The following is a 26,370-nucleotide window of genomic DNA, read 5'->3' on the forward strand; positions in this document are numbered from 1 at the left end:
TGCTGCACCACATCACTGACTGGCATGCTAGGCATTGCAACTCAGCTCTGCTCTCAACTGGTTCATAACATTCCTGAAAATGTAGCAATCAACTCTCACAAACCAGCTCCAGCACAACACACCTTATTCTATACATATATATATCCATAAATTTACTCACTTTTGCAATAAGTAACTTCATTCATAGTGCAGAAAAGTAGTAAGAAATTGGAAGACACAGAAATCAAAGCACAAGATTAAAAAAAAAAGGAAAGAAATAAAGATTGCTAACCTTAATACATATCATCACCGTTCTTCCTGCCTTTGCAAACCATCCTTGCTTCCATCCACATCCCTTCCCCCCTCATATTAAGCATTTTATTCTTTAAGAATTTATTTTATTCTCAACTGTTTCTTTTTCAGGATATCATCAGCTCCATCCATTACATTTTTTTTTCAGTCTTGTCCTTCCACTTGGGAAGGAAAAATGATGTATTTGTTTTTCAAGTGACTCTTCATATACTGTATTTATTTTGCAATTTGAACCTCATTCATTCTGTTTGTGTGACCAAACTACCTAACATAATTATTTCATATTGGTCACTTACTTTTGTATTCAATCCACATTCTTTCACCACCTATCGATTCTTGACCTTATCTCTTTTAACACATCCACTTAAACATCCCATTCCCACCTAATTCTATATATTTCTGACATACCCAACATTCATTCACTTTCACTTAACAAAATGGACAGGAGCAAGCTCTTACTCATAGCAGTTTTGGAAAACATACTACCCACTGCCAGAATTTACTAGTGGTAGAACAATGAAAAATATAAGTGTTCTACCACCATTTGCATGTCTTAAAATGGCTCCATTTTCCTATGTTTAGTCAGCATTCCACCAAGGTATACATATTTATTTATACTTGTTCCAGTTTTTCTATATAAAACTTGCAATTGACTAGACCATTTTCTCTGTTAAACACAGTTCCTTTGATTTTTGATACATTAATTTACAGATTCATGCTCCTCTCTGCATTGTACAATCTAAATTAACTGCAATTCATTTGGGTTCCTAATTACACAGATTCATCTGCATATAAAAATGCAAGTATATTCACATTTCCAACCCACCCACCTCTAACATCACCAGAATAATTTCTTATGTATTTATCCATAGTTATATTAAACAACTAATGGGACATTGCATATCCTTGTCCTACTTCCATTCTCATACATATTTTATTTCAAACATATAATATACTATTCCTTTTGCATTCAGCAACCAACCTTTACCTCCATATTTGAGTGACACATTCTATAATGCAAGCCTATTTACTTCATCATCCACTTTTTCTGCATCAACAAACGTACAATAAACTTTCTTGGTTTATTTGGCTGCAGAGCACTTTCCAAATTATGCTTATTGTCACCTCTTGTATCTTTTTGATCTGTATTCTGCCAAACATCTTCTCCAGCACCCTCAGCCAAGTAACCTCTGTGCAGCCATCAATAATTTAACAGCTTTCCAGTTATGCCGTCTGCATCTACATCCTTACTATTCTCCTAGCAGTTACTTGTTTGCATCATTTTTGGGGGGCAGGGGGACAATATCTTTTACTGAATTTGTTTCAGTTCTACACTTTGACATATCACTATCATTCCAATGGAAATCTCTAAAGTACTTTTTCCAGACTACTCTCACATTTGTTTCATCCAAAGCCATTTTATCACTTTTATTTTTAATTCTGTTCTGCTAGAAGTTCTTATTTAGCTCTCTTCACTGATTCCTTTAGTTAAAGAAAAAAAAATTATACTTCAGATTAAGAGAGGAAGAGAAAATGTCTAGCAGTCTTGCAAGAAATGTTTGTTTTATTTCTTGAAAGACTGCTAGACATTTTCTCTTCCTCTTTTAATCTGAAGTATATTTTTTTTCTTTAACTAAATTCTAAATAATCATTCTCATATACATTTTTCCTCATCCATAGCATTTTTTACTTCATAATTCCAAGCATCCTTTTTCATACTTAGCATAACTCTACACACTTCTGTGACCCTCCATAACATAATGATATTCAGTCTGTCATACAGCTTCCATATCTACTTTCTATTTATTCTGTTCAAAGATTATTGTGTAATACTTTTTAGCACCTTCTGTAGTATTTACTTCCACCCTCAAGTCTTTTACCACTTTCCTTTTGTTCCATGTCCATTCTCCCCAGATGTATTCTTGATGCTATGAAATAATGATCAGTTTCATATCAGGAATCTCTCATAAGGACAAATATATGCTTAAACCATGTATTCAAAATGAGCAGACCTTTTTCTAAGCAAATACTCACCCAAAAGTCACCATTCCCATTCATTTTTGACCCAGTTGCTTTTCCGCACTCTCTCTTATCATTCCCACTTATCCATTCATATAACAGAGTAATTCCCCCATCTCTCCATTTGCATTATTTAAGAATGCTGCACATTTTTTTCCAAATCTTGTATCTGTTTTTTCCCCATTATCTTCATTCACTGGACTGTACTATCTATCACCAACCTGTGGCACTTTACTTTCATACTTTGCAACAACCCAGATGACACCAATTCATATTACCTGACATATATTTTAGTCGTCTTATTCATAGTTAAAGCTACAGCTTTAGTTCCTTATATGTATTCATCAATTTAATTCCACAAGATTCAGATTCATTTGGATCTATTACATCCTTCAATTTTTGTTAGTTTCATTGTAACACATCATAGCTATTTTTTTTTTTTCATTTTATTTGCTAATTTATGCTGTTTTAATGCACTCCTCTTATATTCTAAGTCATGTTCCATGTGCCATGGTTATCATCAGATGGGCCCATTAATACTGACTTCATCTGGTCAATCAAGGTTTTTACAAAATACTTCTTGGAAACTTAAAGAATGGGAAGATGAAATTATCTTAGTTGCACCTTGTTCACCTACAGCATTCCTTGTAACAGAAAAGGTATTCCTCATCAACGTGGACACCTTTCGTTTAGTATGGCTTAAGTGCAAACAAAACTCAGTTTTACCGCAAGCATGCTCCTGCTATTCCACACAGGTTAATCTCTCATCTAGAGACTACCTCATAAGTTAACAAGTTAATGTCCTTATACAATCAACTCAGAGTCCATGCAGCGTACTGACATATACTCGTGATGCCTCTTTTCCAGTTTAACAATATAATACTAAAATCAATTGTGAAGGCTGCTGCTGTTTAGAATCAGCTTAGATTTTCATACAATTAATTATTTCCATATGCATATCTCATGCAGCATTGATTGGCGCATATGGCTTATTAAACATTTCTATTTCAATCACATTAAACATAGAAAACTGACATTTTAGAAACTTGAACTTTTCTAAACATCAGTTATGTTTCCTTGGGGGAAAAATGTTCCCTTTCTCCCAAGTTTAGAAATTCCTAGCCAAACCATAGGGTAATTTTTATAAATATAACAAAGTATGTTTTAAAGAGGCATATAAAAATGATGTGTGCTAGAACTTCATATACTAGTGGTGCCAGGTAAGTTAAAAAACTAAAACATCCATTGTACTTTGCATTAAATAAGTTTTCTAGCATTAACTTGATTTGATTGATTATCTGTCATCAAGTCCTAGCGACCACATAGATAGATTTTGTCCATGACAATCTATCCCTAACCTGTTCTTTCAAGTGACTGAGTCCATCTACCTTGCTGCTTGTCATCCCCTTCTCTATCCTTCCATTTTTACCAGCAGTAGGGCCTTCTCCAGAGGGCTAGGTGTTTGCATAATGTGTTTGAAGTAGGGTAATATGAGCCTGGTCATTTGTGCCTTGAATGAGAACTCTGGATTGATTTGTTCAACGATCCATCAGTTTGTTTCCTTGGCTGTCCACAGCATTCTCAGGAGTCTTCTCCAACACCAAAGTTCAAAGGCATCAATACTTTTCCTATCCTGCTTTAAAATCCAACTTTTGTTTCCATAGTGTCACAGGGAATACCGTGGCTTGCATAATTCCGATATTTGTAAGCATGGACACATCCTGGCATTTGAATATCTTTTCCAAGGCCTTCATGGCTGCTGTACCAAGTGCTAGTCTGCACTGTATTTTTTGACTGCTTGTTCCTTTACTGGTGATAGTTGATCCTAAAAGGCAGAAGCTGTCCACCACTTCAACATCTTTATTGTCAGTTCTAAGGCTAGTTGTTCTACCTGTTGTCATTAATTTGGTCTTCTTTATATTTAATTTTAGTCCCATTTTTTCACTGTGCTCTTTGACTTTTAGTACAGGGCTCAAACATTTTAATCCATGTTTTTTCACTTACGTAAAATACATTGGGCTGTGAACACTGAGCCATACACACAACATGCCTATACCTGATGGCAAGTTCCTGATCTTGTAACATTTTCCTGACTGTGGTCAAACTACAGGCTATTGGAGCCCTGCTTTATTTTTCAATATCCTTTTCAGACTTTTTCAGCATACCAGGCAGATCAGAGATGGTGAGATCCATTCTTGCTTTAAAAAAAGGATATCTTTTTCATAATAAAGAACTAGGTGAGCTTGGTTGTTTTGTTGCAAATGTTTTGTTACCCAGCTAGATAACATCTTCAGTGCTAGAAGGGAGTGGGGTTTGCTCTCTCTATATATACAATAGTTTGCCCCGTCAGTGTAAAGACCTAGTAGCCCAAGAAGAAAAAAACAGGAGTCATCTACAATATACAGTGTAAGGACTGTAACAACCACTGTGTAGGACAGACAGGCAGAAGGCTAGCAGAGTGCCATCCATGAACACCAACTAGCAGTCAGAAGACATAATGAAAACTCCTTAATCTCACAACACATGGACAGACTTAACCATAGTTTCAACTGGGAAACTCTCAGTATCTTAGACCAAGCTAAATTCAAAAATGTGAGGGAATTCCTGGAAGCTTGGTTATTCAGGCAAGTCAGCCATCAGCAGGCACATAGAGATAAACAACATCTACACACTATTCAAAAGAGACAATAAAAAGCAAACAAAAAGACCAGAACACCTCCTCACCAGCAATCAACACACAGAAAAGCAGAGAGTAACACCAGGATTAATACCAGACAAACAATCAAGCAGTAAACAATACCCTAATCAAGGAACTACCAACTCAGACAGACAAGCAGTAAACAACAGCCTAATCAAGGAACTACCAAAGGAGAAAAAACACACCTCCATCAACACCAACAGGACAAACTATTGTACATAAACAGAGAACAAACCCCACCCCCTTCTAGCACTGAAGATGTTACCTAGCCAGGTAACGAAACATTTGCAAGAAAACCACTGAGCTCAGAGAAGCCCAAGGACTGCACAGTTCAACCCTGAGCTACATATATTCTCTTCTATTGGAACTAGATGAAGCATTTAATGGGAAAGATACTAATAGTTTCTGATCGCTAGGTCTGAGCAATTCAGTTATGTGTTAAACCCTTGCTATACAAGACTGATTTTAATACATGGCCTGTATTAAGCACTTTTGAAGCATTTTCTTAATCCACATATCTGAATAAGGACAAATAGTTGGTTGGCTCAAAACACCAAATGAAGTTAAGTAAGTTGTACATGTGATCAGTACCGAATATATGTGTCAGAAGGAGCTAGAAATATATACAGTTTCCAATCCTACAGCATTTTTAGATATAAACGTAAGTTATTATTTATGTATGTAACGTAAACTGATGAAGAGTCTTCTGAGAACCACACTATAAAAATGAGGCTTTCAAAAACAGTTTGTTATTAGATCTAAGGCATAAGTACACTGTTTATTTATTTATTTGGGAGATTAGTGGTTTCAAAGGAGCGTGCATGTAATTTAATGAATTAATACCTACATTAATTAATCCTCAGCATTAATTAATTACAGCTAATGCAATATATTTAATATTTATCTTCTGTCGATTATAGTTATTTCAGAACCCCCTATAAAATAATTAATTGGCTACTCCTCCCATCTGGAAAATCCATTAATTTTCCACCTGCAGAAGATACAGCACTCTTCCACTTGGCTTACTAACCAACCAACCATATTCTCTGGATGTGAAAGCCAGAATGCTGGTACTGGAAGTGGATGCTTTGCCATCTGCTCTTGGAAGAAGTCAGGAAGTTGGACTGGAAAAGTGAGAGAAAATAAGGACTAGGAGGGGCTCAGTGGTGGAAGCAGCGCCCGATGGTGTAGGGAAGAAGCTGAAGCCTGCAATGTCAGGGGTCATTGTAAGCAACACTGATAACCCCCCGTGCCTAGAAATTGCAGCTACAAATTCAAAAAACAAACAAATGAACAAAGACAAACAAACAAACTTGACAACAGGCAAAGAGAGTGCTGCTGATTCTGTTCCTCCACCCAGCAATAATTTACTCTCAAGGAGATAGGGCCTTTGACTGAAGAAAGGCTGCTCATCCTTGCAATAAACAAATCCACCTTTGAATACAATCCATACATGATTAAATCAGGTATACAAACAAAGAAAAACCTTTAAATCAATATAAAGGTCAATGAGATGGAGTTCCCAAACAGTAAGGAAGAAATACCGCACCAATACCAGAGCAAAAATGCAGAGCCAAAACCTTCACATCTGATAGCTGCAACTAAGCAGGATCTCTTTATGTCTTGCTCACAAAAATGTATGCCTTTTAACAAACTATATCAGCCTGAAAAGCAGCAACCAGAGTCCTTCTGATTTTTGGCTACCATAGACTAATATGGGTCTCCTTCTATAGTATGTTTCTGGCCAGTAATGGTCTATCAATCCAAAGGTAGAATGTTGTTGTTTTGATAAGCATTTCTGTACTTCTCTTTTTCAAATAGCCTCCAACTATTGAAGCTGAGGCACTCTGAAAACCATTGGAATAAATGAGATTGTTCTGCATATGATTATAGTTTCTATATTAGATAAATATGGCATATGGTGCTTGCCAGAAGCATCTAGGAACTTGGAACAACTAAGCAGGGAGTTGAATGAAACCACAAAACATCTGTATTATATTTGGAATTCAGTTAAATGTGCAGATAAAATGTATTTATTTATTTACTCACTTATTTACTTACTTATACATTTTTAATGCTGCCTATTTCAGAGTTCTGTGCTGCTGCTATGAACATTGTAATTTTAATGGTTATCACATGTTGGTACAGCATAAAACATGGATCCATCAACTGGGCAACTTCTAGAGGTTGGTCAACCCACCTTGATCCAGTCACATGATTCTATCCTGCCACTTTCCCACATGTCTGGTATGCAGCCCCCTGACCTTAAAAGCAACCTTAAGGTCTCACCCATGGGTCTCTTACAATGGAAAAGGACTTGGCTGCTGGGGGGGAAAAAAAGGCTTTTTCATAACCATTCCCATTTCATTTCTTTTTTTAGTGATTTGAACAGTTTGATGTAATTAAACATGGACTGTTTATTAAAAAATAACACCTAATCCACATATAATTCATACATTTATTTCTAATTTCCCAATTGGAATAGAGCATGTGGGAATTTTATATATAAGAAAAGGCTTACTGTCATTTTCAGTACTTATATTTGTTTTTCTTTTCTTTTATTTTCTGTGAATAAATGAATGAAGACACTTTATTATGACTGCAGACCAAAAACAAAAGACCACCATAGTAAAACATTGTATAAGCGTCAGCAGTTACACCTCATAGGGTGGAGTTTATACCCAGTGTAACAAAAGTTAGCAATATTTAGGGGCCCAGAATTGTTTCTGGTGTCTAATAGATAATTCAGCTAAAATAAATCAGAATGACCTGGAAATTTAGAAAGGAGTGAGGAGATCAATTGCAAATGGGACTCTATAAAAAAGGCACTAGAGCAAAACATGGGCTGTTGCATCTGCATTACAGAGCATCATCATTCAGCAAAGGTTTTTTTGGTTTGTTGTCTTCCCCGTATTTCCCTTCCTATGCTGCTGTGGGGACAGTGTTAAAACAAGCCAGGGTAATGCTCATCTAAAGTCTGAAACGATGATCTTGTCAACATACAGTAATTGCCTTATTCGTGTTTTATAAACTGGTGGCTAATAAATACATCACAGGGACAAGCCACATAGTCCAGTTGTCCTTCTACATCTAAAAAGTTGGCTTACTCCACCACTATTGGCAAAAGAACATGCCAAGAAAAGCCAAAGAACTGTAATTTCCTGAAAATGGTTTTCTTTCCAGGTACAGCCAACATTATCTACTATCATTAAAGGGGCCAATCCAGATGGACTATGTAATAATTTCAGCCAAAAGCTGAAAATAATAATCCAAAGATTTCAACATTTATCTATCTATCTAGATAATAGATCTATCTATCTATCTATCTATCTAATATAGCTGCCCATCTCACATATGTGATTCTCGGCAGCACATACAATTATGACTCCCGCTTCTACCAAAGCATCATATTGGGGACATAGAGAGGGGCCTGGAAAATATTTGTCAAAAACTTGGATTGGACTTTCTCTTATATTGCCATCTAATGGTATGGTCCTAATTAAGCCCCATACAATAACTGGGTGTGAGTGTTAGCTGGAAATTGCTTAGCAGCAGCTGAAGTAAACTACGCCTTATTAAAATGGAAAGTTTGTATAGTTGAGCCTGCTGTCTGAGCCCTCTGGGATACATAGTCCTGATGGGCATTCCAGTCTCCAGAGGTTGGAAAACCACCCTAAGTATTTAAAGGTTTTGACTTGTCCGATGGTGTGCCCTCCTAATTACCAGTTCTGTAATGTGGGATGTTTGGAAAATGCAAGGATCATCGACATGGAAAAGTTTATGACTAGATCTTTGTTACTATAGGGAAGTAAAAGAACACCCAAGGATATTTGAAGTCCACTGGAAGTTGAGGACACAACTGCTACTTCATCAGTATATAGTAGTAAATTAATATCTCACTGGGCCAATTTAGTCTAAGCTGCTTAAGCTGGCCTCCAATGAATTTTTGTAAAAATTAAACAATGTTGGTGGAAACACACAGCCCTGTCTTACTCCTTTACTAAGAGATATTTCTTTGGTTAGATGAGCAGATGTTTGTTAATAGCTGTATGTTTAAGTTTATACCAAAGCTAACCTGGAAACCAAGTAAATGCAGACTTCAGATTAATGAAAGCTGCAAATGGGGATGAACTGCATCTAAAGGAATACTTTTCCATCAGATGCTGGAGCACTGGAGTATGATCTAGAACAAATCTGCCTTCCCTGAACCTCACCTGTTCATCACTCAGAATGGATGCAGATTCAGACCAATATAGGAACTTAACCTGCAGATGTTTGGTATACATTTTACTAACTTGGCTCAACAAGCTTATAGGATAGAAATTGGCAGTCACCTCTTTTATTTCTCCTATAGATTGGAATTTTTAATAGTAATAGGTGTATTCATTCATACTTACATTTACGATTTACCTTCATCAACTAGTATCCATTTGGCCTCAACCATGATGGCATGATTAGGCACTATACTGATTTTTTAAAAAATATTCTCTTGCTATCTCCCTTGCTCCCAATTCAAAATGGAGCAAAAATATGGCACAGGTTTTTACTATATTCTTCATAGAATATTTCTGGCCATTCCATTCAATATTTGTAGGAATATTTGTAGAATACTGCCATTTACAAAACAAAAATAAAAGCAAACAATAATGTTTCTTGCCCACATGAAGAGGGGAAAAAAGACAGTAATATTCTGACTTGCAAATCATAAATGATAAAACCCTGGAAATGTATTGAATTTCATTTTTGAACGTGTCTGGGCATGTGGGTGACACATACTGTGGTGTCCCCCACTTCTCTGTTTTTGTTGACATTGTTTCTGGCGGTGAATGTTCTCTATTTTTGGTTCATCCTTCTGTTATGACTTTTGTGATTTTTTTAAGAGACTATCTTGATGTTTCAAGCTAATCTGGGATCTGGCAGCAAGTGTAATAGCATCCTTATTTTATCCTGCTAAGTGGTTTTAAATCTGTGGCAATGGTCTGAAGGAAAATGAACCCAGTGCAGAGGAAGAGCACTGCAGCAAGAGATGCTTTGTTCCAATTTAGAACTGCTTTTGTTAGCTTCAGTCAAATCATAACCAAACTGGTCACATAATGGGATTCATTGTTGGCTTTTGTCGTATAACTGGAAAAGTTGCCTCTAGGAAGCACTTTTCAGTGTCTTCCTTCCGATGAAATAATATTTGCATAGAAGGAAGCCACTGTAATAAAAACTCATTTTGCATTTGTGAGCTCTTTGGTTTGGATTTCTGAGCCATGGGTTGGCAGCCCTGTATGTCTTTAATGGCCTCGCCGCCTAGAGCTCTTGTTGCCGCTATTAGCAGCAGGCATTCTGCTCATGTAGCAGCGACCCATTTTATTCCTTTGTTCTTTCCTATTGGATGGTACTGTTCTTCTGGCTGCTTAATGGCAATTTTACTATAACGCTCTATAGGGAAACTTATCTCTAGACCCTCCTTTAGCCTTGCGCAAAAAAAAAAAAGTCTTAAGAGTTTTTCTCCATGAGTGCCCAGTAGGAATTTCTTGCTTGCTTTGTATGTTCCGGCTAATTCCCACATTTTCAGGGTCTGACTTGATTGCCGGGAGTCTACCTAATGAGCCACCACATGGAGAAGCGAATAGCAAAGCAGCCTTATGCCCTTTGCCTGTTGGTGTGCTCTCCCTTTTGTACTTGCTGGCCTTGGACTGAGAGGGAATAGGACAGCACTCTTCAAAGAGCGGAAAGGAGGTCATATAGAGGGAGATGAAGAGATATTCTCTATCATTCCACACTGCAGGACCAGGAACAATAGATTCCAGCTACAGCAAGAGAGATTCCAATTCAATGTCGGGAGAAAACCCCTTCCTAATAGTGAGAACAGTTCAATCATAGAACCAATTACAACTACTTACTCAGGGGACTGGAGGATTCTTCCTAATGGGGTGTGTTCAACATTGGACAGCTATCTATTATGGATGCTTTAATTTGGATTTTTGCACCGAGCAAGGGGTGAAACTCAATGGTTTAAATGGTCCCTCCCAATTCTACGAATCTATGATTCTAATTTTGGTTATGTATATCTAAAACACATGTTTAACCATCTGTCAGAACTTGCCTGCCTCTCTTTCACCTGTCATTTTTCCCTGATTGAGGATCAGCTGTTAGCTGGAACAATAGGTGACAGCTCAGATTTATGTATAGCTTTATATTGTGAGTTTAGTAGTTTTCAAGAAGAGTACTAAACTCATCATCTTTTGAACACCCTAGCCATTGTTCAGAAGAAGCCGAAAGAAGACCTGGGAGGCAGTGTGTGTGAGAGAGGGTGTGGAATTGAGAGGGGGGGGAGGGGGGAAGGGGGGAGGGGGGAGAGGGAGAGACAGAGAGAGAGAGGTTACTCTGTCTGATATAAGTGGCTATTCAGGCTGATTCAGGTCTTCAAAGTGGGAGTTGGCTCAAAGACCTGGTGGATACATGGGAAAAACCTATTTAAAATATCACAATTCTACCCCTCTGCCCCAAACAGTGATTGGAGGAGAGGGGGCATGTCTACCCCAGCCTAAAGTGGTCAATAGATGCCAGGCTGATTCCACTCCCTAGGGATTATTTACCTGTGACACAGAACAAATAGTCAGTGAACTTTAGAGATCATACCCATGGAAAAATTGGCACAGCTTGTTGGCTGTCTCAGTGGAAAAACACTAATTTAATACTGGAACAGTCAAATATTACTTTAAGCAATCTCAGATATGAATTGGGGAAGATGAAAGCAATGCTTGGGGGACATTTCAATGGTGGGAGAAAGGCTGCTGGAAGATGTCCATGTCATGGTTAGTACAAGTGGGGAAACGGCCCATATCTTGTCACAAAAATCCAAACAACCACTTAATGGCAGCACAACCAGCTAGAATCCCAAGTTTTTACTGACATCTAATATTTGTCCAGATTTTTGTGTCCCAAATATTATAAACTAGTCCATTTATGGCTGTTTCTTCACTGTAGAAATGTGTGTGAGCCCCATGAGGATCTCTCCTCAACAACTCGGTCACCAAGTATCCCTTCCCAGCAACATATACAATTTAAAATTTGAATTAGGGTTGTTACCACTGTAACTATGTAATGAGCATGGTTTGTTATATTCCTCTAAGCCAACACAATTTTGCTCTAGCTCAATTTCTGTTATGATTGTTATAACAGATAATACCACAGTTAAGCTCTTTTCTTGCTCTGTGTGGCTTCATCAACATTCATAAATGAAAGGATTTATAACTAATCCAGGAATTTGTTCCCATAATAGTCAGTCAGATAACTATGCGAAGTCCAAAAGCAGGACATAAATTTATCTGCACCTTCCTGATCATGTATTCAGAAATTGATACTGATCTTACAGGAATTTGTGGAGATAAAATCATCATGTCTTTATATTTTCCATTATGTATACTGATCTGACATCAGATTGCAAAATCCTATTTCTTTCACAGAATTCTGCAAATCTTAAATCCCAAGGTAAATAGTTGGATGATATAATTGATTTCAAAAATGGAAGGAAATAGACAAAAATATTAAGAAAATCTTAAAAATAAAATTTGAATTGAAACCACACACTTTTCTTAGGAATAATCCCAGAGAATATGAACTAAAAGTATCACAGTCCAGTAAGATACTTGCTGACAGCAGCAAGAACTAATTTGGCACAACATTGGAAAAGTGACAATTGCCAAAAATACAAGAATGAGAGATCAAAATCAAAGAATAAACAGCAATGGCAAAACTGACTATATATGCACATACACACACACACATATATTCATAACACAAGATTAACTAAATTCCAGCAGGAATGGCTCTACTACGTAGGATACATCACACAGCAAGGCAAGTTTATACATTTGGCTTCTAAACAAAAGAATTAAGAGACTAATAAAAAACTATAGACAAAGATAGAAGTCATAATGTAATGTAAATGATGAAAAAAGTACAAATACTTAAGTAGCAGTTAGTGGTTGTAAACAATGGAAGGGAAGGAGAAAATGTTATTGAAAGTTCCCCCTAAGGATGTTTTTAAAGTTTTGTTGTTATTGTTGTTGCTGTCATTGTTTTTACTTTGCTTTTAGTATTTCACTCTTTTGTATCTATATTCTTTATTTTTAACATCAGCTTGAAGACCGTAAAGTGACTATATACTTATCATGAAGTTTTTTTTTTTTCCCCAACACTAGCAATAAAATACAATTGGACTTACTTTCATTCCTTTTTCACAACAATATTCTCCCTGCCTGGGGACTCTATGTGCTCTTGGATTCATACCCAAGCAGACTTGAGGATATGAGGCATCTGTAAATACAAATTAGCAAACTACATAGGCAAACGTACAAACAAAATACAAACCAAAAAAAAAATACAAAATACGACTTAGAACTGTGGGGTTTTATTCACTATTAATTATTCATAGCTGAGTTGTATAGAATTGCAAAAGTTTTTGATATAATTTATCTTCTATAATGATTTGTTACGCCTTATCCCACGTATTTTGGTGAGACTCCATTACGCATTATTTGAAGGTCTGAACATGAATATACATGAAAGAAAAAAAAAATGATTTAAGTTCAGGTTCCTTCAAGCTGTAAATGGATCTTTTTTCCTCTTCTTCCAGCTAGTCAAATTATCCCTTTACTAAGAACTCCAAATTATGTAACAGACTAATTTTAAAGTTGAAATTGGCTTTCTCAGGAATTTATACAAATTATTAGCAACATCCTCAACTTGCTCAGCACCATTATGTCTAATGCAAGCTGGCCACTTTTCTTTAATATTCGCAAGAGCCAAAGGTGGCTAGCAAAGCAGAATAATATGAAATAACAATACAAAACCCAACCAAATGAATCTCATTTTATAGTTGCCACTGGGTAATATTTTTCTTAAAATAAAAAATATTACACTAATTATAGTCTGACCTACAATATTTAAATGGTTCTCAGGAAATACGCAAATTAAAAAAAAAAATTCCATAACTGTAAGCAATGCACCAGATTTCAGGTCAGTATCTCTTTCTGTGACTATTGCGACAACAGCCTAAATAGATTTTCAGATTCAGGGAAATTTAAAAAGCAATGCTGCACTTAAGTTTAGTGAGTAAAGCTGTTTGAAAACAAACTGATAGTAGTACTGCTTTCTGGGACCTGGAGTTTTTGGCCATTGTTTGTAGATACAAATATATACAGGAAAAGAAGGAAGGATCATTTAATTACTATAATTCAAGCAAATGTTGCCTGGATACCTTTAAGTATTATTTCCACTGGGTTTGGCGTAGACCAAGAATGTCTTATCAAACTAGTACTAATTAAAACCTAATTCTAAATGCATTAAAATAATGTTTCTGTTATATGGAACTTTAGCATAAGAACTCAATAAAATAACTATAGTGTGTCTCATGCCTTGTCTTCACTAAATCGACAGCTTCTCTTTTGCTTATTATGTTGCTGTATAAGCCCCACATACCCACACAACTACTTCTATACACCATGAGCCTTGAATGCTTTACATGCAAAATGTCCTTTCTCCATTGTTTTCCATAACCAGATTACTTTGTACGCAGCACATAACAACAAAGAAATATATCTTCATTCTGTATACCTTTGCAACAATGTGGGTGGGACATTCATTACTATTGGCAAGGAATATTTAATTTTCTTTTTATTTTGAGCTGTATCATATCTTCTGGGGGTGCAGTTGGACCACTGAAGAGACATGGAGGAATTCAGGTTATGCTATGAAAATGTTCCTCCTCTGGACCATTTTCATTCTGCCCACAGGTCCATCTACCCAACTTTGCCTACTCTGTTAGTGCATAGTTTGGACTGATACCATGCCTCACATTCTTCCAGTAAAGCAGTCCGAATAAAATAATGTTTTGTAAATCATACATATATTGTGGTAAAAACAAAAACAGACACTATGCGCTATATCCACATTTTGAGTTTATTAGTATGGATCCATCTTCTTTGTTGCCTATCCTCTCTTGTACCTCTGGAGCAGGGTTTGGTCTCTGTTTATATACTGTGGCCTGCCCATGGTGGGGGTGGGGATTGTTCTATTTTTTCCTCTGGTAGTTCCTTGATTAAGGTATTGTTTACTGCTTGTATGTCAGGTGGTAATCTTGGTGTTAATCTCTGCTTATCTGGTTGATGATTGCATTCCATTCTAGCACTGAAGATGTTACCTAGCCAGGTAGTGAAATGTTTGCAAGAAAAGAACCAAGCTCAGAGAACCCCAAGGCTCCACAGTTCAACCCTGAGCTACACATATTCGCCTCTATTGGCATTAGGCTGTTTTCACATGCGTGAGCATGAAAAGCCACTTCACTTTGCATATAATCAGGAGTCTGATAGCACTTTTTCTCAGTAACACAGTTTATGAAAAATCATACCTTTTATGCATAGAGGGACATCTGATGAAGTCAGCTACCACTCCCAACAACTTATGCCTTTTGACAAAATGTGTGAGTCAGAAATGGTCCTACTAAACTCCTGATGTTTGCCACCTTCAATGTTCATTTTGCATGAGAGTTTCAAAATATTTGCACAAGGTTAAACATTAAGGAAAGTAGAAGCAGTCTATATTTGCCCTTCCAAAGTTCTTCCACAATGCAGGGGATCTTTCTCTGTACCTCGAGTGGCAGAAGAACTGCAGAAACACAAAGAAATGGCATTGTCTGTTCCTACAGCTCTCGCCTATGGTGGGACCTTCCAGAACACACACCAGGAACATCTTTCTTCCTCCCTTTAATTTGGGGAGAAACAGAGATATGCCTTTTTCAAATTACAGCAACCTTACACTAGAACAATACTAATTTTTTTTTTAAAAAGCATCATTAGTAGTCCTGTTGGGCTTCCATCTCATGATAAAGGGGAAAACAAGTCATTTATACATTTTTTAAAAAATCAATAAATAATTAAACATGGCTTCTGGTATGAGTTGGCCTAAATGAAGACTCTGAATGTGTTCCACTACTTACTAATCAAGCTGAATCTTCATTTCCCCTTGATGAAGACAATCTCATGCATCCAGTTAAATGATACACTGTGCTTATGTAGCCGTGTTTTGATTAGGCACAGATTCATTTAATTAGCAGTTTGTTTGATCAATTAGAAAATGATCCCTAAAGTCACCTACTTACTTAGATCTGCTTTGAACAAGGATTTTAATCTTAGTGATGACTCCTAAAGAAATGAAGAGGAAAGAATATAATTAAACCATTAACGCTTCGGGGAGGGGAGAAGCACTAGCTAGGTATGAAGCAAGGAAAGCAAAATAGCCTTACTGACTAAATATATAGATTTCTAAATAAAGCAGAGGTTCAAATGGTTCATGGGGTTTGACCCTCTAAACTGAACTTCTATTATTAGGTATTCTTCCAATCAGTAATGAGCAACTGTGAAATTTTCACAATTGTGAGGCATTGATTTTCTTTCCTCTTAATGAAATTACGTGTGAAATTCCCATTGACTTCACCATTGGAGCAGAGTTAAATGAATACTGTATTTGAATGGTTTTGTAAATACATCCAACTCACATCTTAACTAGAAGACTAGAAAATTTATTCTTATAGCTTCTATGTTTCTCATGGACATTGGACTGGTTTCATCTTATAATCCAATTCATCAAGCAAAACTTTATTCTTGGCTCCAAATAATTTGAGCTTTTTAAAAAGATATCTCTTTTTTTTAATTAGGCATTGAGATAAAATAATTCTTCTTCTCTTCCCTGAAGATGTACCAAAGCTTATACTAGATGTCTGAAGCAATGCTGTCTTTTTTAAAAAAAAGAAGAAGAAGTATTGTATAAATATATAACTTTAGAAATATAAGAAATATAACTTTAGTAAACCCAGACATTTGTATCTTTTATTTGGTCCAATATGCATGAGGCTTTGCTCAGGGAGGGCATGAGGATTGTTGCTATGTACTTGCAGCAAATATCTCCTTTGGGTGCCAAAAAAGTGTGGGGCTAGTTGTCATGCTTAAGTTCTGTACTGCTTCCATTCTGTATGTAGTTAATGTCAAAGCACAGTCTATTCCAAGATCTGGTTTGCTGAAGCTTTTGGATGTTCCTACTGTGAAAAAGGAAGCCAAGGATGAAGACAGTGGTCCTTCGTTATTGTAATGTTCCACTTGTGGAATTATTATTATTTTTTTAAAAGTATTTTGCCCCCTTTTGAATGTTCTGATCATCACTACTAAAAGTTGTCAAAGCTTCACATGGGCCCTACTGATCTGTAACAGGAGTCTAAGTGAATAAATATCACAGGCATTTTGTTTATTTCATAAACAAGGTATCCACGTGCCAGTATGGAAAACCAGTCAAGTTCATTCAGTTCACTTAAAGGGAAACTAGGCCCATATTTGTTAAACAGAGCTGATCTGGGCTGGTCCTGACCTCTGAGAAATTGAATTTCTCAATCCACATTGCAAGGAAGATCTCACTTTTCAGATTCTAGAGAATACAATGTCTCATTCACAACTTGTACTAGGAATAGATTGAAAATTTATCCCAATTCTCACCTTTTGCTTTCACTTTCCTGCATTGCGGATAGCATTCAGTGGAAAAGACAGGCAAAACTTTAAATAATCCTAAATACTCTTTCATAGAACTTCACCTCTTCAGGATATTCATCTGGTACCTTTGCAGATGCATTTCCAGCATGGGATTTGAACTCATTTTCTCAACCTTTTGAACTTCATTTTCTCAACCTTAACATCCAAGGGGATTTTATTATCTGAGAATAACTTATTGATATTTTCTTTTTAAACTGTATGCTAATGTAGTCTTATTGCATTTTTGTTTACTTTTCAGAGGTTTTTTATTTGCCTTCCATGAAACACCAAGAAAATTCAATCAAATGTTAATATATAAATCCATCACACAAGTAAATGTTTGCCAAAAAAAAAAATCTATACAAATAAATAGTAAATACTATACAATTTGGTTTTCAAAGCAATGAATAGATAATACAGTTTATATTAAAATGCAATGAAAGTGTGTTATGTGGCATAGGATTTTAATCTCAGAATTATATGTGTTTTCTTTCATAGCATCTTTGAAGAGCTTCTACCCACTTGTCATCTTCTTTCTGTGTGATTTGAGTTATGGAGTTATTACTACGGCAGATGTAACAGGAAAACCGAGGTGTAGAAAGAATAAATCAACTGTTTCAGAGCTACGCAAAAATCTTGTTGCAAAACTAAAAAGGATTCACTTTAGAAGCAGAAGGAAATCATTTGTCACCGAACATTCCTTGTTGAGGTGTGTTCACACTCTTTTTGGTAGCATAGATGGGCAGCATATCTGGAATCACTTTTTCTTTCTTCCCCAACTTATTATGGCCTTGACACTCTGATACTACCTTCTTTCTTTTTCTTTTTTTTTTTTAAAGAGGCCAAATGTAATATTCCCTACTGTTTGCCTGCAGTGCTGGAGCATTTTATTAAGCTGGTATTTTTATTTTCCCTGAATGTGATATTGGCAGATTCTAGAAATCCCTTCCCACAGGCCATCTGCAAATAATGCTCTTTGCTGTCCCTGAAACCATGTCTCGAATAAACACTTCTTTGTCCTCCGGTGGGAATGGCTTCCTGTTACCAAGTTGAGACAGCAGATGCACTCAGATCAGAGACAGAATTAGAGTCATGAGAGGAAACATCATTTCAACTTTGAAACATTTTGACCTCAGGACAACTGTTTCGAGTGTTTTGATCATGCAACAAAACATCTTGGCTGGGAGAGAGCAAAGTAGAAATGAACAAAACAAAGAAACAGAGATGTTTCTAGAATTTTGTTTCAAGGTCAGATGCTGTTTTATTCCAAGTGTGAATTATTATTATTTTTTTCCCCCAAGAAGTGAGATTTCTGCTTCTGACTGTTCTGAGCACTGTGATTGGGCTGTTTTTTTCTGGCTTGGGATTGGATTGCTTTCCCTTCCTTCCATGTTTTTTTCCCCCAGTCGTAGCTAATAGAGCAGCAGAATACATTTTTGTGCCTGATGCCATTTGTTTAGATCAGTGTTGTCCAAACTTGGCCACTTTAAGATGAGTGAACTTCAACTCCCAGAATTCCCCAGCCAGCCATGCTGGCTGGGGAATTCTGGAAGTTGAAATCCACTCATCTTAAAGTGGCCAAGTTTGGACAACACTGGTTTAGATGATGTGGGAGCAGAAATGTCCATAGTAGAGTAAAAAAATCAAGATGGCAGCCACAACCACACGATTGAAGCCCCACCCCTTTTTCACAGCACACATAAAAAGAGTTGCGGCTTCAGTTGTCCATTCACAGCCACCATCTTGATTTTTTTTTTTTTTTTATCCTTCCATGTGGACAACCTTGTGTAGGAGTGGGGTCTGCAGAGAAAAGCAGTCACCAGACAGAAAATGAAGATAGCTTGGAGCTGCATATCAGTTACTGCTTTTTTAAACATTGCTTTGTGGTAGGATTTCATGAGGATAGACTGTATGTGTGTTGACTGTGAAGGTATGTAAATGAAAGGATTACTAGTCTACTCTTGGTTTCATTGGACTGTTAAGCTCTAGTATGTGATCTGTTGATGTTGAGCTTCAGGCTATATTTAAAAATGCAAAGCTTCTAATTTGGGATGATTTGTAGAACTTCAATGTGTTTGTGCAAGTACTTGTGTCCTGATAGTCTTGTGTTCTGTGCATGTGTCCTGATGTTCCACCAGCCTTTTTTTTCCCCTGCCAATAGACACTTCTGTGTGCAAGCAAAGCCATCAGCAAAGAACCATGCAGTTGTTTTTGCTGCATTGTGCCTAGCAGGCAGGCAGCAACACGCGCACACACAAACACAGAGATATCAGATCTATTGCTTAATCTTGCTAAGTAAGTGAGGTGTCAGTGCCTGCAGAAAAAAATTGGCCAAGGAGATTATATTTACTTTTTTATTAAATTTATAACACTGGAAAACCTCATGAGAATAGGAGGAAGTACAATTTGTGTCTGCCTGCTTGCCTGGCTTTTTGATTTTCAAGCCTCAGCTTGTTTCTCTTCAGGCCAGGGTATGTTCTAATTAAAAGAAATGTTTAAAAGATTAGCAGGTCTCTTTGACTCTTAATCTGTTGGGTGAACAGCGCAGAAGGGTTATTTAAAGGATTTGAAAAGACCTCTATCTGTTCTGTGTCTTGAAAAGGGAAGGAGATTTCTGATAACAGACTTTAATCTAAACAGTAGACAGATTTCTCACCAGTTAAGAAGAAAGCTGTGTGTTCCATTGTGGCTTATGGTGATTTGTTTTAATGTTTTCAAAAATGCTTTTAAATTATTCTTTAGCCATGATTTCTGTAATTGGGGCAGTAAGTAACACACTTTCTCCAGCAAACATTTTGAGTGTGGTTTCAACTCATTTTGAGTAATTGATTGGAGTTGACCAAATATATATATATTTAGAAAGGTAGAATAATCATAATAACAATAACAATAACAACAATAACAATAACAATAACAATAAAACAATAACAATAACAATAATATTACTATTATTAAAAATATTTCAGCATTATGAATGGGATTATTTTATTCCAGGCTAAAAACAAATGTTTCTCAACTATATACCTTAATTGGGCAGGGCCACATTTGGTGCTTTCCTTCAAGCCAAACAGTATTTTTGGACAGCCTTAGTCTTAACAGATGTGCAACATGATTAGAGAGATGAATGCAAATAAACATTATAAATATTTTTTTTTAAAATACTCTCTCATTTTCCACTCTTGTGTATAACTTGCAATATAGTCTTTATAGGATATTAACTGCTTGGCAGCAGAAAAATTAAAATTGTATGGCATTACTATAAATAAATTGTATTGCCACTGTTACTTGAGTAACTGATGTAGTGGAGAGGATTTTGAGATGTACCCTTGCTTGACTGCATAGTCTTTTGAAAACTACACTGACACTGACTGAAAAAAAAAAGGTGATAGATAGATAGATAGATAGATAGATAGATAGATAGATAGATAGATAGATAGATAGATAGATATCCAACCCTTTGTACATCTTCAGTGCACAACATGTTCACTCATCTTAGCATTTGTTGGGGGCCACCTCAGGGTTTCTAAGAAAAGATGGTTATATGGAACCAAAAGTCTTACCTTCATGTAATTGTCTACAAGTGTTTTATCTGTACATCACTCACCCAGCCTGCAGCAATTAATACTGCTGGAAGTAGATCAGAGAGTAACCCCTGATTCTGTTATACCAGCCATGGTCATTTCCTAAATATGACTCAGTATACCTGAAAGCAAAATCCACAGGCCAACAGAAGTAGATGACAGACAAAATTAAAGCTTTCAGGAATTCTGTTCACAGATTAAGGAGTGTAATTAATCCATCCATCATTTGATTGCAGATTAATCCAATTAATTAATGAAAACTAGACATCTTGAAATGCATATGGAATAGACAGCAGGAGAATGAGCAGATGCCCTATGTGGGTTGCTGTAGCAAGTAAGCAGTAAAGGCACAATGAAAGGAAATCTTGGGAAGGGACTTTCATTTCATTTTTTTTTTTGCTTTATTTACTTCATTTTTTAATCTTTGATAAGGTTTTTCTGTGAATCTGAAATGTCAATTCCTGTGTGATCTAGAAATTTTGAAACAACTTCTTGGTACTTGAAGAGAATACAATCTAGTGTCAATGTCATAATCAATGAGTAAGGTAATGAGAAATGACCTGATTGGTCAACTTGTCATAGGAGGTGCTGGAGAGTCTCTAAACAGCTATGGTTTATTCCCCAGGGAGGGGAATAAATAGATCAGCCTGTGGCTATAGTGGACTCCACTATTCTTGAGATAGTTACTTATTTACTGCTAAGCTTATTAATTAAAAGAGCTCAGCTATTTATTGAATGTTATCTTTAGCTGTCATTTATACATTGCAATCCTATTGGTATTAGTTATGAAGCAGTCATGATATTTACATACTAGAATTCATATCTTAAATAAAGACATCTATTTATTTATTGTTATCCCACCTTTATTATTTTTAGAAATAACTCAAGGCAGTGAACATATCCAATACTCCTGCCTCCTCCTTCCCCACAACAACAACTCTGTGAGGTGAGTTGGGCTGAGAGAGAGTGACTGGCCAAAGTCACCCAGCCAGCTTTCATGCCTAAGACGGGACTAGAACTCACGGTCTCCTGCTTTCTAGCCTGGTGCTTTAACCACTAACTAGTGGTTACCCACTAAATTAGGGGGTAGCCACTAAATCTAATTAGATTTAGATACCACCCAGAGTTGTTTTGGAGTGAAGTGGTACCTGAATCTAAATAAATAAATAAATATTCCAGACTTACTATACCAGAAAGAACACAGTCAGTAGAAAGCCACTGCCTTTGGGAGTTTCCATGTAATTACTCCCAATGTTGTTTCCAGTGGGTTTGGAAAGTTCTATCACTTTCGATATATATGTGTGTGTATGTGTGTGTGTGTGTGTGTATATATATATAGAGAGAGAGAGAGGGAGAGAATGTAAATTCTTGCCTGTTCATTTTTTTTTTCTTTCTCTCTCTCTGCTTTTGCCTGCCTTTTATCTCATTTTGCAAGTTAACTGTTTTGATGTTTGCTGTTGTTTAATGAAGCTGTCAAGCTATGCTAGTTGTACTGAGTGGTGTGTGTGCTTGCTGTGATTTGGATACAGGAATTGACTGGGACTTTGCTGAGTGCAAGCTAGACAGGACATAACCCATGTAGTCTTCCAACGTTTTTAAGGACTGTTTAAAGCTGATTTCACCAACCTATCATTAAGGTCATTTTGAATTCCTTAGTTTAAGAATCCTTAGTTTAAGAATCATGCACATGTGTTTGTGTTCATTCTAAGGCTGGATTCACACATGTTAAGCTGTAAATTTGGTAATCATGGCTTGTTGAATAAACTACCATGCCTTGCATTCTAATATCATGCTAAGTCATAAACAGTGGTGTACAAATTACAGTAGCTGGGCTCCTTCACTGCCTTAAGCCACAAACATCCAAAACTCTATTTAGGCTTAGTAGACTGTATGAATCCAATTTGCCATGAACATTTATTCTCCACCCTTTATATAACATATATTCTATGACTTTGATAACATTGTATAACTTTGGTATCTTTAACACTTAGTAAATCATACTTCCTGATGCTCACTTGCAATTATTCAGAAAACAAGTTGTCTGGCATTTTTTAAAAATATTTGCTCACTTATCAATATTTTGCATATATTGGTATGTGAAAGCAAACCCTTGGTGATGCACCTTCTAAAATTTACTCAGTTGTTCCCAGCAGAAAGTAATATGACTTGAAATGATTAAAAGAAACTCTTAAACACCATTATAGACTAATGAAATCCTGTTATCAAACAACACAGACAGGAAACTTCTGAACAGCCCTAGAAACCTTAATTAAAAAGAAAGAAATGAAGCTGAAATGTTATATTCAGGGAGAGGCCAAGAACAACAATATTTTCTCTTACATTTTTTCATTGTCTGCTTAGTTTCAAGGGCTCTGCACTGAAACCTCTGATGGCCATACGGTTTTCTAAAGCAGGAGTGGAAAGCCAAACATTCTTATTTGTTTCTGCAAAATAAATAAATATTCAAGCAAGCAAACAAATTTACATCTCTCGATTATTCCAGCAGTTACAAAATCAGGGAAAGAACTCAAAACTGTTCCTATCAGAATGTTAAAAATACGTGTCAGTATAATGAGAGGATTTGCATAATCAGGCGCCTCTACATGCTTTTAGGATTACAGGATCCTCAATATTCATAGATGTTTTGAATGAATTTCACATATATTGAATTTCCAAGAGCCTGTTCCTTTCTGTATGCATTTTCTCCTATTTTTATTAATGTTATTATGAAATAAAATAACAACATAGGCAGGAATTTTGATCATTCAGTAACAGTCTTCTCCAGGTCCATTATAAATACAACTAAAATATAATGCCCTTTTATATTCTCTCTCTCTTTCTCTCTCTCTCTCTCTCTCTCTCTCCCTCTCTCTCTTTCTCTCTCTCCTTTATAATGCCTATATTATATTATTTATATAAGTTTAGGTCATTTTGCTCTTAGTAACCACAACATATAGCATCCTTTTTTAGAAGTATCAGAAGGAAGAACAGAAGCTAGATGGATTTAGAGTAAGAAAAAAATCATGCTGTTGTAATGGAAAGTAAGAGGTCAGAGTAAATATATGTCTGTTGCTTAGGGATGGAGTAAGAAATGCTTTGCCTTGTAATGCAAACATACAAAAATCCATACTTTTAGATTGCTAAGCAAATTATTTAAAATTTGCACTTTTCCAAATATTGTGACATACCTTCAGATGAAAATTTCATACAGAGAGCAATACACTAAAACACAAAGACCAAAATGGTCATCATGTTGGAAAATTGAGAAAGAGCAAAAATCAATCAATCAATCAATCAATCAATCAATCAATCAATCCCCCAAAACAAGGCAACAAGAACATACAAACTGGCAGATTCTTCCATGGATACACTCATCTATAAGCCTTAAGAGTGTATTATTTTAAGCATAAAACACAACTTTTTACTTGGTGTATTCTACTTTTTCTTCAGGTGTGTGGTTTACCAATCAGAAAATATACACAAGGCTTATTTCCATAATTCTACAAGAGAAATTTGGGTTCATCAATAAATGAAGTAGATATATGCAAGTTCTCCAGTGGTTAAAGCAAACAGTCTGTTGTCAAAATGAGAAGTGGGAAACATCTCTCCTGCCCAAAAGAGAGTAGCTTCTAGCCCATTAGATCACACCAGTGGAAGAAAGAGGCACAAGATTTCGAAGCTTGAATTCACTATGAAAGGGCTTGGATTTGACACATGGTAGTTATAGAAATTGTTTCACAATGGCTTCGTTTCTACAATAAACCTATGTATGTGAAGCTATTGTATCTTTGAATGCCTGCTTACCTGTTTTCAGTCCAGTTTACCATGAAAAGCCTTAAATTTATTAATACTTAATTGCACGATCAATGTTTCATGTGAAAAAATGAACCATGACAGATCTAACATCATGAACAGAAATTTGATGTCACCAAACATAACATTTTTTTTTTATGTATTCACTCTAAAAGTTATCAACTCTTGAGTAAAATAAGTTTTAAAAGACATCCTTGCATGGTTGGTTGGTTGGTTGATTGGTTGGTTGGTTGGTTGGTTGGATGGATGGATGGATGGATGGAGAGAGAGAGAGAGAGAGAGAGAGAGAGAGAGAGTTTTGTTATTCCATGTATGAGAATGTTCATATATGACACATGTATGGTACAATTTACCTGGAATGGTACTCTGAACTTTGGCATAAGGGACCTAGCATTAAACAGCTGATCAACTTGCAGGAGAGCCAATAGAGGTGAATATGTGTAGCTCAGGGTTGAACTATGGAGTCCGTGGGGTTCTCTGAGCTTGGTTCTTTTCTTGCAAACATTTCATTACCTGGCTAGGTAACATCTTCAGTGCTCTCTATTTATGTGCTGTGGCCTGCCCTGCCAGTGCTGGTGGGGGTGGAGGTTTTGTTTTGCTCCTCTGGTAGTTCCTTGATTAGCATATGTCTACTGCTTGATTGTGTGCCTGGTGGTGACCTTTGCTTATCTGGGTGATGATTGCTGCTGAGGCGATCTTCTGGTCTTTTGTCTTTTTTGAATAGTATGTAGATGCTCTTTATCTCTATGTGTCTGTTAATTGCTACCTTGTCTGAATACCAAGCTTCCAAGAATTCTCTTACATTTTTGGATTTAGCTTGGTCTAAAATGCTGACAGTTTCCCAGTTAAAACTATGGTTAAATCTGTCCATGTGTTGTGAGATTAAGGAGTTTTCATCATGTCTTCTGACTGCTAGTTGGTACTCGTGGATGCGCTCTGCTAGTCTTCTGCCTATTTGTCCTACGTAGTGTTTGTTACACTGTATGTTGTAGATGACTCCTGTTTTTCTTCTTGTGCTACTGGGTCTTTTGGTTTACCTGAGATATTTTGGAGTGATTTTGTTGGTTTGTGTGCTACAGAGATGCCATGTGGTTGTAATAGTCTGTTGGTGGTTTCTGAGATGTTGCTGATGTATGGCACTGTGATCCTTTCCATAGCTTGTGTAGGTTGTGTTGTAGTAGGTTGAGTGGTCAGGCACTTTTTGATAAAATTACATGGATATCCATTTTGTTGGAAGATATTGTATAGGTGGTCTTTTTTCCTTGAACCAATCAGTATCTTGCAAATTAACAACCCTCAGGATTGCTGTGACACTTTTGAGGATAATGGAACAATTTTGTTTTGTTTTGTTTAATGTTCAACATCTACAGTTCTCTTTATATTGGTTTCTGTTAGATTA

The 26,370-nt window shown here is 36.4% G+C and overlaps 1 protein-coding gene and 1 long non-coding RNA gene across 3 annotated transcripts in view; one reads left to right on the forward strand and one right to left on the reverse strand.

Annotated features, from left to right (window-relative positions):
- The window catches only part of LOC112541336 (uncharacterized), a 52,907-nt gene extending 37,405 nt beyond the window's left edge, over positions 1–15,502 (reverse strand). Inside the window, exons 1-2 of the long non-coding RNA XR_003085353.1 lie at positions 15,411–15,502; positions 13,227–13,318 (exon numbers count right to left, since the gene is read on the reverse strand). This is a non-coding gene — a long non-coding RNA (uncharacterized LOC112541336). The remainder of the gene's footprint in view (positions 1–13,226; positions 13,319–15,410) is intronic.
- Positions 1–26,370, forward strand: part of LRRC4C (leucine rich repeat containing 4C) — a 178,311-nt gene that overhangs the window by 90,454 nt on the left and 61,487 nt on the right. The window lies entirely within an intron of this gene.

Source organism: Python bivittatus, unplaced genomic scaffold, assembly GCF_059951505.1.
Source record: "Python bivittatus isolate LINGU-HERP-01145 unplaced genomic scaffold, Pbiv_v1 ctg000480_np1212, whole genome shotgun sequence".
NCBI classification, from domain to species: domain Eukaryota; kingdom Metazoa; phylum Chordata; class Lepidosauria; order Squamata; family Pythonidae; genus Python; species Python bivittatus.